Source organism: Acanthochromis polyacanthus, chromosome 11 (assembly GCF_021347895.1).
Source record: "Acanthochromis polyacanthus isolate Apoly-LR-REF ecotype Palm Island chromosome 11, KAUST_Apoly_ChrSc, whole genome shotgun sequence".
Classification (NCBI taxonomy): Eukaryota; Metazoa; Chordata; class Actinopteri; family Pomacentridae; genus Acanthochromis; species Acanthochromis polyacanthus.
In genome coordinates this window covers 28,929,863-28,941,687 of record NC_067123.1, presented here as the reverse complement: position 1 = coordinate 28,941,687, position 11,825 = coordinate 28,929,863, and the positions used below count along the sequence as shown (strand labels likewise).

The window sequence follows — 11,825 nt, the reverse complement described above, 5'->3', positions numbered from 1 at the left end:
CTTTAAACATAAACAGCAACATATATAAAAATTTAAACACACAGCTGGGTGGAAATGAGGGAGTGCTTTTACCTGTTAAAATTGTGCAACTCTCCTGACAGACATTATGAAAACAGTTTTTGTGACATTAGATGGTAGTTGTCACACCCTCTATGATTTTTTTGTCTCTGGTGGAAAGGTTATGAGACTAATGAGATTGACAGGTAGGCGAGCCTTTAAAGGTAAGGAACAAATTGTTTTATGTGACTTTGCATGATGGGCGTCAGCAGGATATAAATTTGATTGATTCTGTCAAAGCATACAACATTTTTTCACACATGGTATAAGTGTTTGGAACAATAATCCTTTGATGCTTAAAAATAAGTGTGCAAGCATGTATTGTGAGTGTGTGAGGTGCTGGTACAAGCTTAGAGTTTAAGTTGTTTCTAAAAGAATTCTTTCTGCAGAGCAGCCTGTTAACCACAGTGGTAGCGGGAAATGAAACATCCAATCAGTGACCGGACAGAGACTGAGCATCATCGGACCTAAAACATGAAACTCTTTAACATATCAAAGAACAATAGTCATACTTTTTTTTCACCTGTTTCGATCAGCTCATTCACTTTACTTCCCATTTATATCCAAAACACATGATCTTTGGAATCCAAACACTATTTTATTGTATTAAGACACAGGACTCTGTACTTTTCAGCCACTAACTTTAATGTCAGCCAGTGAGATAAGTGCTGAGTAAATCCTGTACCTCAGCAGCAGAATATTGTTTTAATTTGAGTCAATTCTCAGCTGCAAACTGAGGTTTATCAATCTTATATGAATAAATATCAGGTAACATTTGAAACAGTGTGAACAGACTTTACAAAAGCCTTAAATAAATGACAAGAGATTCTCCATTGGTAAATAGACAATGGGCTGTGCAGTTTGTGGTCAGCCGCTTTTCGTTTGACGAAATGATAAAATTTTACAATTTTATACAATGTTTATTGAGAACAAATCCAGCATGAAACTGTCTATTGTCTGTGAATTTGCCAATAAGCGCCCTCAAGAACTGTAGTTCACCTCAAGGATCTGCTTGAAGTGGTGTCTTTGTCATCCAATGTTGAGTTCCGATAATTATGATTTTGACTGGCATTTCAATGTCACAATATTTGAGATCTACCAATAAGTGCACTTCAACGCGATTTTGCTTCTTGACTTAAAACTGCACCTCCTATTTGATTTCACTTCAAGCTCCAATCTGTCATCACAATTGAATAGGAGGTGAACAGGAACTTGTTTGTCTGTCATTTTAATCACTAAATTTTTTTTAGCACAACAGTGAACACATAGTCCTGACAGTGAAGCACAGAAGTGGGAGTGTGATTATGGGGTTGCATAAATGCTAACGTGTGAGAGAGACAAGGTTTATTGATAGCTTCAGTGGTTGTATTTTTTAAAGTGTGATTATTTGCTGAATTTATTGTTGCCTTTTATTCTGATCTTTAGTTTTTAGACTGTTGTACAGTCCAGTGATCTGAAATTTTCAAATAGTTACCGGGAAAGTTGGAACGCACATTTTCTCTATTTTCTGACATCATTAATTGAAGCTCTGTTATCCACACTGAACTCATATTTTTTTATATATATATAAATGATGTGTTATCATGAAACAGATCATGTCCAAGAAATACACTCCAGCCTGTATCTTTTTCCATTATTCATTAGCGTGCCTGTAAACACTATAGAAAGCACTAAAGATGTTTATTGCTCTGTCTACAGCTCTTTGTTCCTTGTTCCTTGTTTGTTCCATACTGTAATTACAAGTCCTGTGACTCAGAAGACACCTTCAAAGATTGAGTCTGAGTGGCCAGAATGTGCAGAATGTGTCTGCTGACGACAACTGCAGGTATTTACTATTCTGCCTTTAGACTACTCATGCCTCCATTCATCTGTAGCGCTGTGCACATGTGGTGATCATAATCCACTTCAGCTGTTTTCCCGCCTCTCTTGTCCAAGTGTACAGGTGACACGAGAGAAAATACAGATGCACCAAGAGTGTGGAAAGGTCAACCTGCGGTCAGCCTCCAGAACTATACGACCCCAGAGTTCACAGGTCATCAGCTCCTGAGGATGAGAGGCTCTAAGATGTAACATCATTACGAGGTGAGCGGCAGGAGCGAGACCTTGAACTGAGGGTGAACTCTGGGCTGAACTGAGGCTCCATAAAACGTGCATTTAGCTGAAGTTTTAAATGTAGCTGGTAACATATAATGACTGATCTGCAGTTGGCAAACAAGACATTTAAACGCGTATTTATACCGCGAAATGTTCAACGGAAGCGACAAAATAGCGCATTAGACTGCTTTATCCTTCGAGAGCTACAAGGTTCCTAGTGATGTATTCTATAGTTCAAAGCAGCAAAACCTTCCTGCTTTGTTTATGAGAAGCGGATGTGTATACAAATATTAAGATGCATTCAAAATGAAATGGGGCCTCTCCATTGTCTCAGCTGTTTCATCGATACAACTTGACAACCCTGAATTCAAAGATGCAGAATTAAGCTGAATTGAAGAGGACGGGACCCATGCTGTGCCTTCAGACAGTGAGCAAGTATGTGTTTAAACAGTCTCTTTGAAGCTAAATGTGAAATGATTAAGTCCGCTTAGAAGTCTGCATGAGTCTCCAGTGTGTGTTTGTGTGTGCGTGCATGAGCCTCTTTGAAGATGGTACTCTTGTATGAGTTCAGGAAGACCTTTACAGCGGCACTAAGTGGAGGGTGCAGCACACTATAAAGATCCAGGATAAGTGTGGAAGCGCATGTGTTTGTGTGTGTGTGTAGTTCAGACAGGACCTGACATGACTTGCGGGCCTGGTAGAGCTGACGCCAGCCCCTTGTTTCTGGCTGTCTGTGTATGTCCTGAATGACAGCCCAGAGGCAGTGCATGTGTGTGTGCGGTTAGGTGGGAAAAGAAGCGTTTCATGTTTGACGGGAACCATCAATAAAACAGCAACCATGAAATCACCTCAAAACCACCTGAACCTGGTCCGAGAAAGTGTGAAAGAATGTGTGTGTGTGTGTGTGAGAGAGAGAGAGAGAGAGAGTAGTGGATGTGTATTGACCTGTGTTTTTTTTTCCCCCTTTGCTGTGTTTCATGCCTTCAGCCACCCCGCCCTGATTGATGACCACGTAAAGCAGGATTTGTGTGCGTTTCTGTCCGTGCACATATTTGATTGTCACAGGCACACATGATATGTTCGCCCGCTTTATAAACGGCACACATTTTCAGCGCAAACTGGGGGTGTTTTGCATTTCTTTGTGGAATAAATTAACAATTTGTTTCATGGCAATTAGCATGAAAAAGCAAGTAGCTCTTTTCCAGTCAATTTAACACCAAGCCATCTCTTAGGGCCTTTTTTAACTCCCTCTCCTCTTCTGCTCCCCCCAGCCCCTGAATTTTATGGCAGGCATTGTGGCGAGGTGAAGCGCAATGAGCGGGAGGGGCACAAGTTAACCAGGAACATAGTGTGGACTGTGTGTGTGTGTGAGTGTGACTGAGTGTTATTGCATGGGGTTGCACTAAAAAGTGTTTTGGCCTACACAGAGTAAGTCATGTATATGATATATATTGATAGGAAAAACTACATTTTCTGCTCTATTGTTTTCTGCAATACCTTTCACTGAAAAACTGAAAGTTGTGTTTTAAATTAGTGGGAACAGGTTAACATGTGTAACCGTTTGCTTTAAGATCAATCGGATCAGATAGAGGACATAAAATAAAACCTGAGCCCAGCACAGGGAAATTTACATTATCACACTATTATAACTTTTTTTTAAATATAATAATGTATGAGTTGAACATCAGCAAAAGAACTGAGAAGAGTTCAGGCGTTATGAAAATGCAACATACATTACAAGTAAGCGCACCATCTTGTAAAATCACTGAAATATCAAATTCATTTCAAAAGCTCTCAAGAATTATTTATTTGTAAGTTGATAAATGCTGTGTTTCCTTTTCTGAACCATCAAAAATAAATAGTTCAGAATGACTGTGCCGAAAATACAGGGCGCAGAGCAAAAACTAAAGTGATACACCTGTGCTCACCGCCACCACTTAGAAAACCACCACTGAAACCGAAAAACTGAGTACAGCTGTGATTTTAAATTAGTCTATCTGCATGATCATGTTATGAAATGACCTGTGAACACATTATAATTTTCTCAATTTTCGACCTAAATCTTCGTGTCTATCAGCATGTCAGATATATTTAAAGTGAAAGATGAAAAATGATGCAGGAAAATTGGTGAACAACTAAAAATCAGCCACAACACAGCTGCAGAAGAAATCAGGAGGTATACACCGAGCCACGGTGCCAGTAATAAGAGCCACACTGGCCTTCCTCCTAAAATGGTGCCACATACAATACTCTACTTGTATAATCTAGCTCTATATAACAGCTGGGCAAATGCTTCAGACTAGACTTTTATCAGTGGAAACTTAATGTCTGTGACAGCTCAGACAGTGTGAAGGACAGTTCATTACATCAGTCTCAGCAGACAACATCAAAGAATAAAATACTTGCTTGTCCTTTGGCACTAAACTGCAGAATTTACTTTTTTTTTTTAAACGCATGAAAAGAAGCCTGATGAATATTGAGAGCACATTCTCTTAAATGAGACCAAGATAAATTTGTTCTGGCAGTTTGGCCAGGAAAACCACAGTGAATGCATAGCCCCGACTGTGAAGCACAGAGGGAGTGGGAGTGTAATGATAGGGGGCTGCTTAAGTGCAAAAGGTGTTGGGAGATGACATTTATAGATGGCACCATTAGTGTCAGTGGATATACCAAAATGCTGGCTGACGAGAGGAATATTCCAGCGTGATAGCCACCCGAAGCACACAGCCAAACTCGCACTACAGTTTTTATGACTGTTCTGGACTTGGAAAGTTCACAGCCTGGCTCTCAGATCAGGCTCAATCTGCAGCACCTGTGTGATTGAGCTCGGCTGTGTGCTGTTGCCAATCAGCTGGGTAGGGATATAAGGAGGGATCTCCCAACTGCTCAGATGGTTGGGGGTTGGTGACGTGGAAGGTTTGACACCATCAGTCGGCCTTCTACTGGAAACCTTTGTGTCGTGTCAGTGCATCGAACCCAGCACTTCCTTGTTTTTGGAAATGTTTTTCTTTTAAGGGGTTTTAGTTTTTGTTTGGTCTACCACCTTGGTAGCTTTAGTGGGGGATAGTGATATTCAACCACACGCTATCCTCTTTTAGACCACAGAACCCGTTTTCTGTTTGTTTGTGGAGTTTTTGTTCATTTCACCCGTTAGCAGCCTTGGCTTGTTTAGTGTAATCTGAGTTAAGAGGGGGGTGAAACGTAACATGACAATGACCAGGCCAAGTAAGACACGTGACTTCATCCCAGTAGATCACCTCTGGAGTATTTTAAAGAGAAATACAGAGCAACACAATTCCTCCTGCAAAGAGCAGTTAAAAACTAGTCTCTGGAGAATAGCAGGAAATTTCTCGAGGAAAAAAAATAATGCGATTGAGAGGTCCAACAAATTAGAGTTACTTGGCATTTAAGTGATGCTGAAGTGAAAGTACTAAAAAGAATTTAATTGTTGAAATGTCAGTTGATGTATTCGTCATAAAAGCTTTATTGTCAGTTCAAGCAAATGCAATAAGCAGGGGAAATCCAGTTAAGAAGGAAGTTCTGGAGAAACGCGTACACGCTTAAAGCAGCTGAAATGTCAGCGTATACGTAACCGTTGATAGTGGTTGACTTGTTGGGAAAAGTATAACTGCTATAGAGATCCCCTGGCAGCTACTTTGATACTTTTTGGTCAGACTTGAATAAATAAATAAAAAACAGTTTGGAATGCTTTTCATTAGATTAAAGTGTTTTTTTAAAGATAGCTTTAAAGCTCACACTTCATCTTCATCACTCTTGCCAGAGACCACATTTCCCAAATCTCTCTAACAGAGGAGATGAGGAAATGGTTCACCTGACCAATAAGTTCTGATAAACCAAAAAATGTGAGCATACAATCCTGCCTGACAGATATTGTATATTCTCCTTAGAAACCACACAAACACACACAAGTCCTCACACAGTTGGCTGCCATGGCTGGGAGTCGTCCAGGTACAGGCAGCAGGAAGAGACCTCACAAACAGGCTTTCTGGAGGGGATGGGGGAGTCCACTCAATCACCACTTGCCTTAAGACAGACTGATGGACTCCAGGCCAGGAAGACACACACACACACACACACACACACACACACACACACACACACACACACACACACACACACACACACACACACACACACACACACACACACACACACACACACACACACACACACACAAGATGACCTAGACCCCCCACACTGCGGAAGCAGTGATCAGATGCATCAAGTCCATCCATCAAGACTGAAAGTGAAAAATGACGTCTGGAAGTGTATGATTATGCTCCTGGGCTCCTGCGCATCAATCAATGGACACACACGCATTAAACACAGAGAAGACGAAAAACTTGAAAAATGAACACGAGTAAATTAATCTCCTTGTCTGGGAAGCGTGTGTCTGTGTGTGGTGGTGAAGAGGAGAAAGAGGGATGAACAGTGTTATTGGGGAAGAGAACGGAGATCACGGTCAGAGCAGGATTTAATCAAGGAGAGAGACTTGGAGCAAGTTTGTGTATGGGAGACTGAGTGCAGCGAGGTTTATCTTCGGCGCTTGAGGCTCACGAAGATTGCCAGCTTCAGTTGAGGAAAAAATATTACAGCAGCTTTAGAAAAGCTCAGAGGAACTGAAACATGTGACACGTGTAGCATCAGCAGCATTTCTTCTTCTTCTTTCCTTCCTCTCTTCCTCCCCTCTCAGTGATATCAGTCTGTGTATAGTTCAGAAACAGTGACGTGTGTGTTTGCATTGGATGTGTCTCAGTTTGTGCCAATCAAGGCAAATAAGTATAATTATATTAACTATTATAATTGTTACTGTGTTCAGCTATGTAATGGAAAACTCATATTGGTTCAGACTTTTTTTTTACTTGTTAAACAAAGAGCTAATAATTAATTTATGTCATAACTACCCAGGGTCTTTTGCAGTTTAGATGTTAGTCTAGTAACCTGGGATAACTACCTATGTTTTTTGTTTGTTTTTTTAAAGGGCTATTCCTGCTACCAATAGTTGTTTCATCCTCTGGGTTGAGAGTGAGTTGATGCCTTAAGTGAAGGAGATTTTGTAACTCAGGATCTTGTTCAGGAGTGACAGAAAAATGAAGCCTGAGCGGGACAGATGGATTGGTGTGGCATCAGCAAGCCAGAGGGATAAGGAACTCTTTATTTCCAAGTTGTTCTAACACTCACCTGTGGTCACAGGCTCTCGGTAGTCCTCAGAGAAATCATTTTACTTTGGTTATTATTCATTGACAAATAGAGTTTATTTTTGTCATAATTCGTGTTTTGAAATCTTACTTTATGCTTAGGTTTGCTCTCATACACTCTGTAGAAGATATATAATCAAGAAATATTTTTATCATAGTTGATGATGAAGAAATGAACAGTTTATGATGCATATTTATGTTTTTGTTTTTTGTTTTTTGTTTTGTTAAATTATCTATCCAGGTTGTGCAAGACAGTGAAACTAATACAACGTAGTATTATCATACAAGAGACAAAGCCCTCTAGTGGCCAAAGAGCCACAGAGTCTCAATAGAGAGGAGGTCGGGGTGGATGAATACCATAACTATGATGGCAAAAATTCCCATTTTAACCCAGACTCTACCCAGTTTGCCTAAATCTAACCAAACCTTAACCATAACATAGCCATATTACAAAATGCTATCCTATATTTTTCAACAGTGATGGTAAAACACTAAGAAGGCAAGAAAGAGAGAAACAAGATGGGTAGAAGCAGGATAACGGAGGCGAATCTGAATCAAAAAACAATTCTGATGCTCTGCAAACTAACCTGCCACCGCGTCTCTTGTGAAAACTTGAGTTACAGCAAACGTCACGGTAACAGGATGTGAGGGAAGGGCAGCACTGATTGAGACTTCAGTGGTTAGATTCTTGTATTTTAAAGCCACAAGCTGCTCTTGCAGAGGATAATGTCGTATTCATCACCTTGCATAAAGATTTTTATTATTAGCTGTGATTTTTTTAGGTGTCCTATTTCTTGATTAAAAGTAGACTATTCCTCATTTCAGTGGAGACCTCTTGGCAACTGTGGTGTGATTAGAAAATAAGGCTTACTACGGAAAGTCAACAGGGCGGATAAAAGCAATTGATCGACAGTCAACGCACACACACACATTCAGTTTGAAATGACACCTCACAAACGTCAACAGCTTTTGAAAAAAAAATCAATGAAGACTCCTCCTCCAGACGCATCTCATTAATATCTTGGCGGGCAGAGCAGCTCCTCGGCATAAATCAGCAACTTTATTGTCAGTAGTTAACAGAGACAAGACAAAAGTTGATGGAGCAGTGGAGAAACTCACAACGCAAGCAGCTTTGGTGAAGACGCTTGTTGAAAAGGTGTGTGTGTGTGTGTGTGTCTGTGTGAGTCTGTGTGTGTGTGTGTGTGTGTGTGTGTGTGCAAGAGCTTTTCATCCACTCCAGTTACTAATCACAGTCTCATTCTCTCTCACCCTGCATAATTCTCCCCCTCGCCTTTATAAATCTTTCCTCCCGCTCCACCTCTTCCTCTCGTTCTGAGGGCAGAGACAGCAGATGTGTTGGCAGCTTAAATGACCTCTGTGATGTATGATTCAACAAACCCCACGCATCCATCAACACTCAGCCATGCGTATGTGTGTGTGTGTGTGTGTCACAAAGTGAAAAGGGGGGAAAGAGCTGCTACTCATAAAGTGCAATTTCAATTCACCTTCAGCCCAAAACTTGAGCCAGACAAACACTCACCCCTCCTCACCCATGAATCCACCCTCCTTTTCTTCTTCTTCTTTCATTTCATGAATGGGTGTGTCTGCTAGTATATGTAGATGTGCTGTATACATGAATGTGAATGAAGCAGCTCAGCAGTGTAATTACATTGGCCCGGATTCCCTCAGACTGCTGCATAGACTGATGAGAGATGCCCTCTCTGACCCCTGCATGTATGTATGTGTGTGCTATTGAGAGGCAGACAGTCAAACGGGGGTGAACTTTTATAGGTTCTGTCTGCGATTGCTAAAACGGCTGCATAGTGTGCATCTGTAGCAACAAGTTTCAGATGTCTGTTTTCATGTAATTATATTTTAACTTGTCTTGCCAAGCCAATAATTTAAGAGATTAAGAGCATAAACAAAAAATAAAAAAGTTTCTAAAGGGTTTCAGCACCTGTTGATCCTTTATTGGAAATTCCAACCAAACTGGACCTTGCAAATCGCGTACAATTTCATCTCAGCAACCCGAACAAATTTTTCTGACTCTGCTGCCACAGTCGTCCATCAGCTTTGTGCTGACAGATGGCGGACGTGCCCTCTCAGTGCAGTAATTACAGGAAGCCAAGGAGGAGCTGCTCCAGGCACATCCTGGCACGAAGCTCACCTGGATGACTGTTTTCGCTCTACTGTAAAAGAAGTTAAATTTGTTTTAGTGGGGCAACTTTTAATGGCAACAACTGGAAGATTCTTCACCATCTTCTCCCCCAGCAGCTAAAAATGGTTGCCACGAATGCACCACAGATCTGTAGAGACTTTAGAACCTACACGCTTTTTTCTTTCATTTCCACAAATTGATTGGCTAACCCCCTGGTTTGCGATGAATATTTTTGTGTCGTGTTTAGCAGCTTGTCTTTGGACTCTGTGATTCTCCTGCTAATTGTCCCAGCAGGGCAGCCTCTGGATCCCTGGGACGACACTCCACCCACAAAGAGAGGCGATGGGGAAAACAGCAAGCAGAAACAAAATACTTCACACACCCCTCTCCCCGAGAGGTGCCAGATCTTTATTTCACTCCTTTCTCTCTGCTTTTTCTGTCTCAGTGCCCACAAAGTGATTGGAAAGCACACGACAATCTGTTTTTGTTGACGTTCGATGGCGCGTGATAATGTGGTCATTATCACCGCAAAAGGAACAGGTTGAGGCTCGGACAGGGTTTCATTGGGGGCCTTTAGAGCGCACACATACACCAACACACACATGCACTTGCAGTGTGGGAAAAGAATGCTTCTAAAGGAGGGGACAGCTGTTTGGGTGGCTTGTAGAGAATGGTGATCATGTTAAAGGGAAGATGGCCTACTGTAAACTCCACCTGTGCATATGGCCATGCCTGAGGCTGTGGGGGGGAAAGCAGAAGCCAGGAGCCTCTCATTTTGTTCTGTCCACTGAGAGGTGTGTATTAGTGTGCGGGGCCTTACCATTAGTACGTTTTAGCCAGTAAAATCTGCAGAAAAATCCACATTCTTAACATGACCTGCACTCTTGCCTAGTGTGTTGTAATTTTTGAAAAAAAAAAAAAAAGTCGACTTAAACATGCTGAATGTGTGAAGTGTAAGCTTTCTAATGGAGTGAACTGTTTGTCTTTGATTATGCACACTATCAATCACATGATGTAAATGGTGGGTTGGTGTGTGTGAACCGAGTCTGACCGGATGAGGGATGTGATTAACTCTTCTGTCTTTGTGTGTCCAGCTGACTTGATTGAGGCCGGTCACAGAACAAGAGAGGCGAAGGAAGGGCAGGGAAGCAGTTAATACCAAACAAATGAAGGAAATGGATTAAATCCCGCTGTTTTATTAAATTTGAAATTCAAATGAAATGCTCGCTCCGTGCTTTTGCTCATAAATTAAGAGCCTGAAGCTCATTCTGGGTCATTTCCAGACTGTGCGTCATCATATTGGTTAAGCATCTCTGATGTAAGAATAGGATTAACCCATTCAAGCGATGGAAGTTTGAGACTGAGCTTGGCCAAATGTTTAAATGATGTATATAACTGAGCAAAGCACAGGAGGTGTTTTTTGTTTTTGTTTTAAAGGGCAATTTGTTTTGTGTTGAATGAGATGAAATTGCGGAGGCAGTGGAGGTCTCCTTCCTTCCCTCCCCCAGGGCTGAATGGAAACGCCCAGGGGACAGGATGGGACGGGCCTGACCTGCCTCTCATTCATCAGCCTTTCCCCCTGCCTTGCCCCATAATATCAGTGAAAACATCAGGTTAGCTCACACTACACTTTTCTGTCTGACACGACCAACCAGGCTGCATTAAAAATTCAAGACCCTAAGGTGTTTAAAATGCACTAAAACTCACTGACCAAATTGTCCGGCAACACAAAGTCATTTAATGCAGGTGCTGGTGCTGTTGAATTTTTCAAATGCAGCCTTTTTCTTAATCAAATTATACATATTTTCAAACATATTTAAACTGAATTATTAATGGGGTCAATAGTTGTTAATAAAAACATTTTACAGACCAAATAATGGAGTTCACAAACCTAGTAACAGAACTCTAAGGAGCACCACTTGTTGGACTTGCAATACAAACATGGCCAAGCAGTATGAAGTACACTGTAAAAACAAATCTGTTGGGAAAAAAAAAGAAAAAGGGTGAAAATCTGGCAACAAATACAGCAGAAAACATATGCTTGTAACAAGATGTGGAATAATGAAAGGTTTCAAAATTGTGAAAGTAATGGCAAATATCTGATTTAACAAAATGGGAAAATCTCCAGAATAATAGTCAAAAAAATAATTAGTCATTCTTCAATTGTTAATGTACAAACTTTTCTCTTCCAGATGGCATATATATATATATATATATATATATATATATATATATATATATATATATAAAGAGAATTTTTCTCCATTTTGCAATCCTTAACATATTGATTTTTTCTT

At 40.8% G+C, this 11,825-nt stretch overlaps 1 long non-coding RNA gene across 1 annotated transcript; it reads left to right on the top strand.

Moving 5' to 3' along the window:
- The first annotated feature begins 734 nt into the window (after positions 1 to 734).
- Positions 735 to 11,712, top strand: LOC127536278 (uncharacterized). The gene is made up of 4 exons (XR_007945274.1): positions 735 to 1,882; positions 1,993 to 2,139; positions 2,486 to 2,586; positions 9,823 to 11,712. It is a non-coding gene; the product is annotated as an uncharacterized LOC127536278 (long non-coding RNA).
- Positions 11,713 to 11,825: the final 113 nt, after the last annotated feature.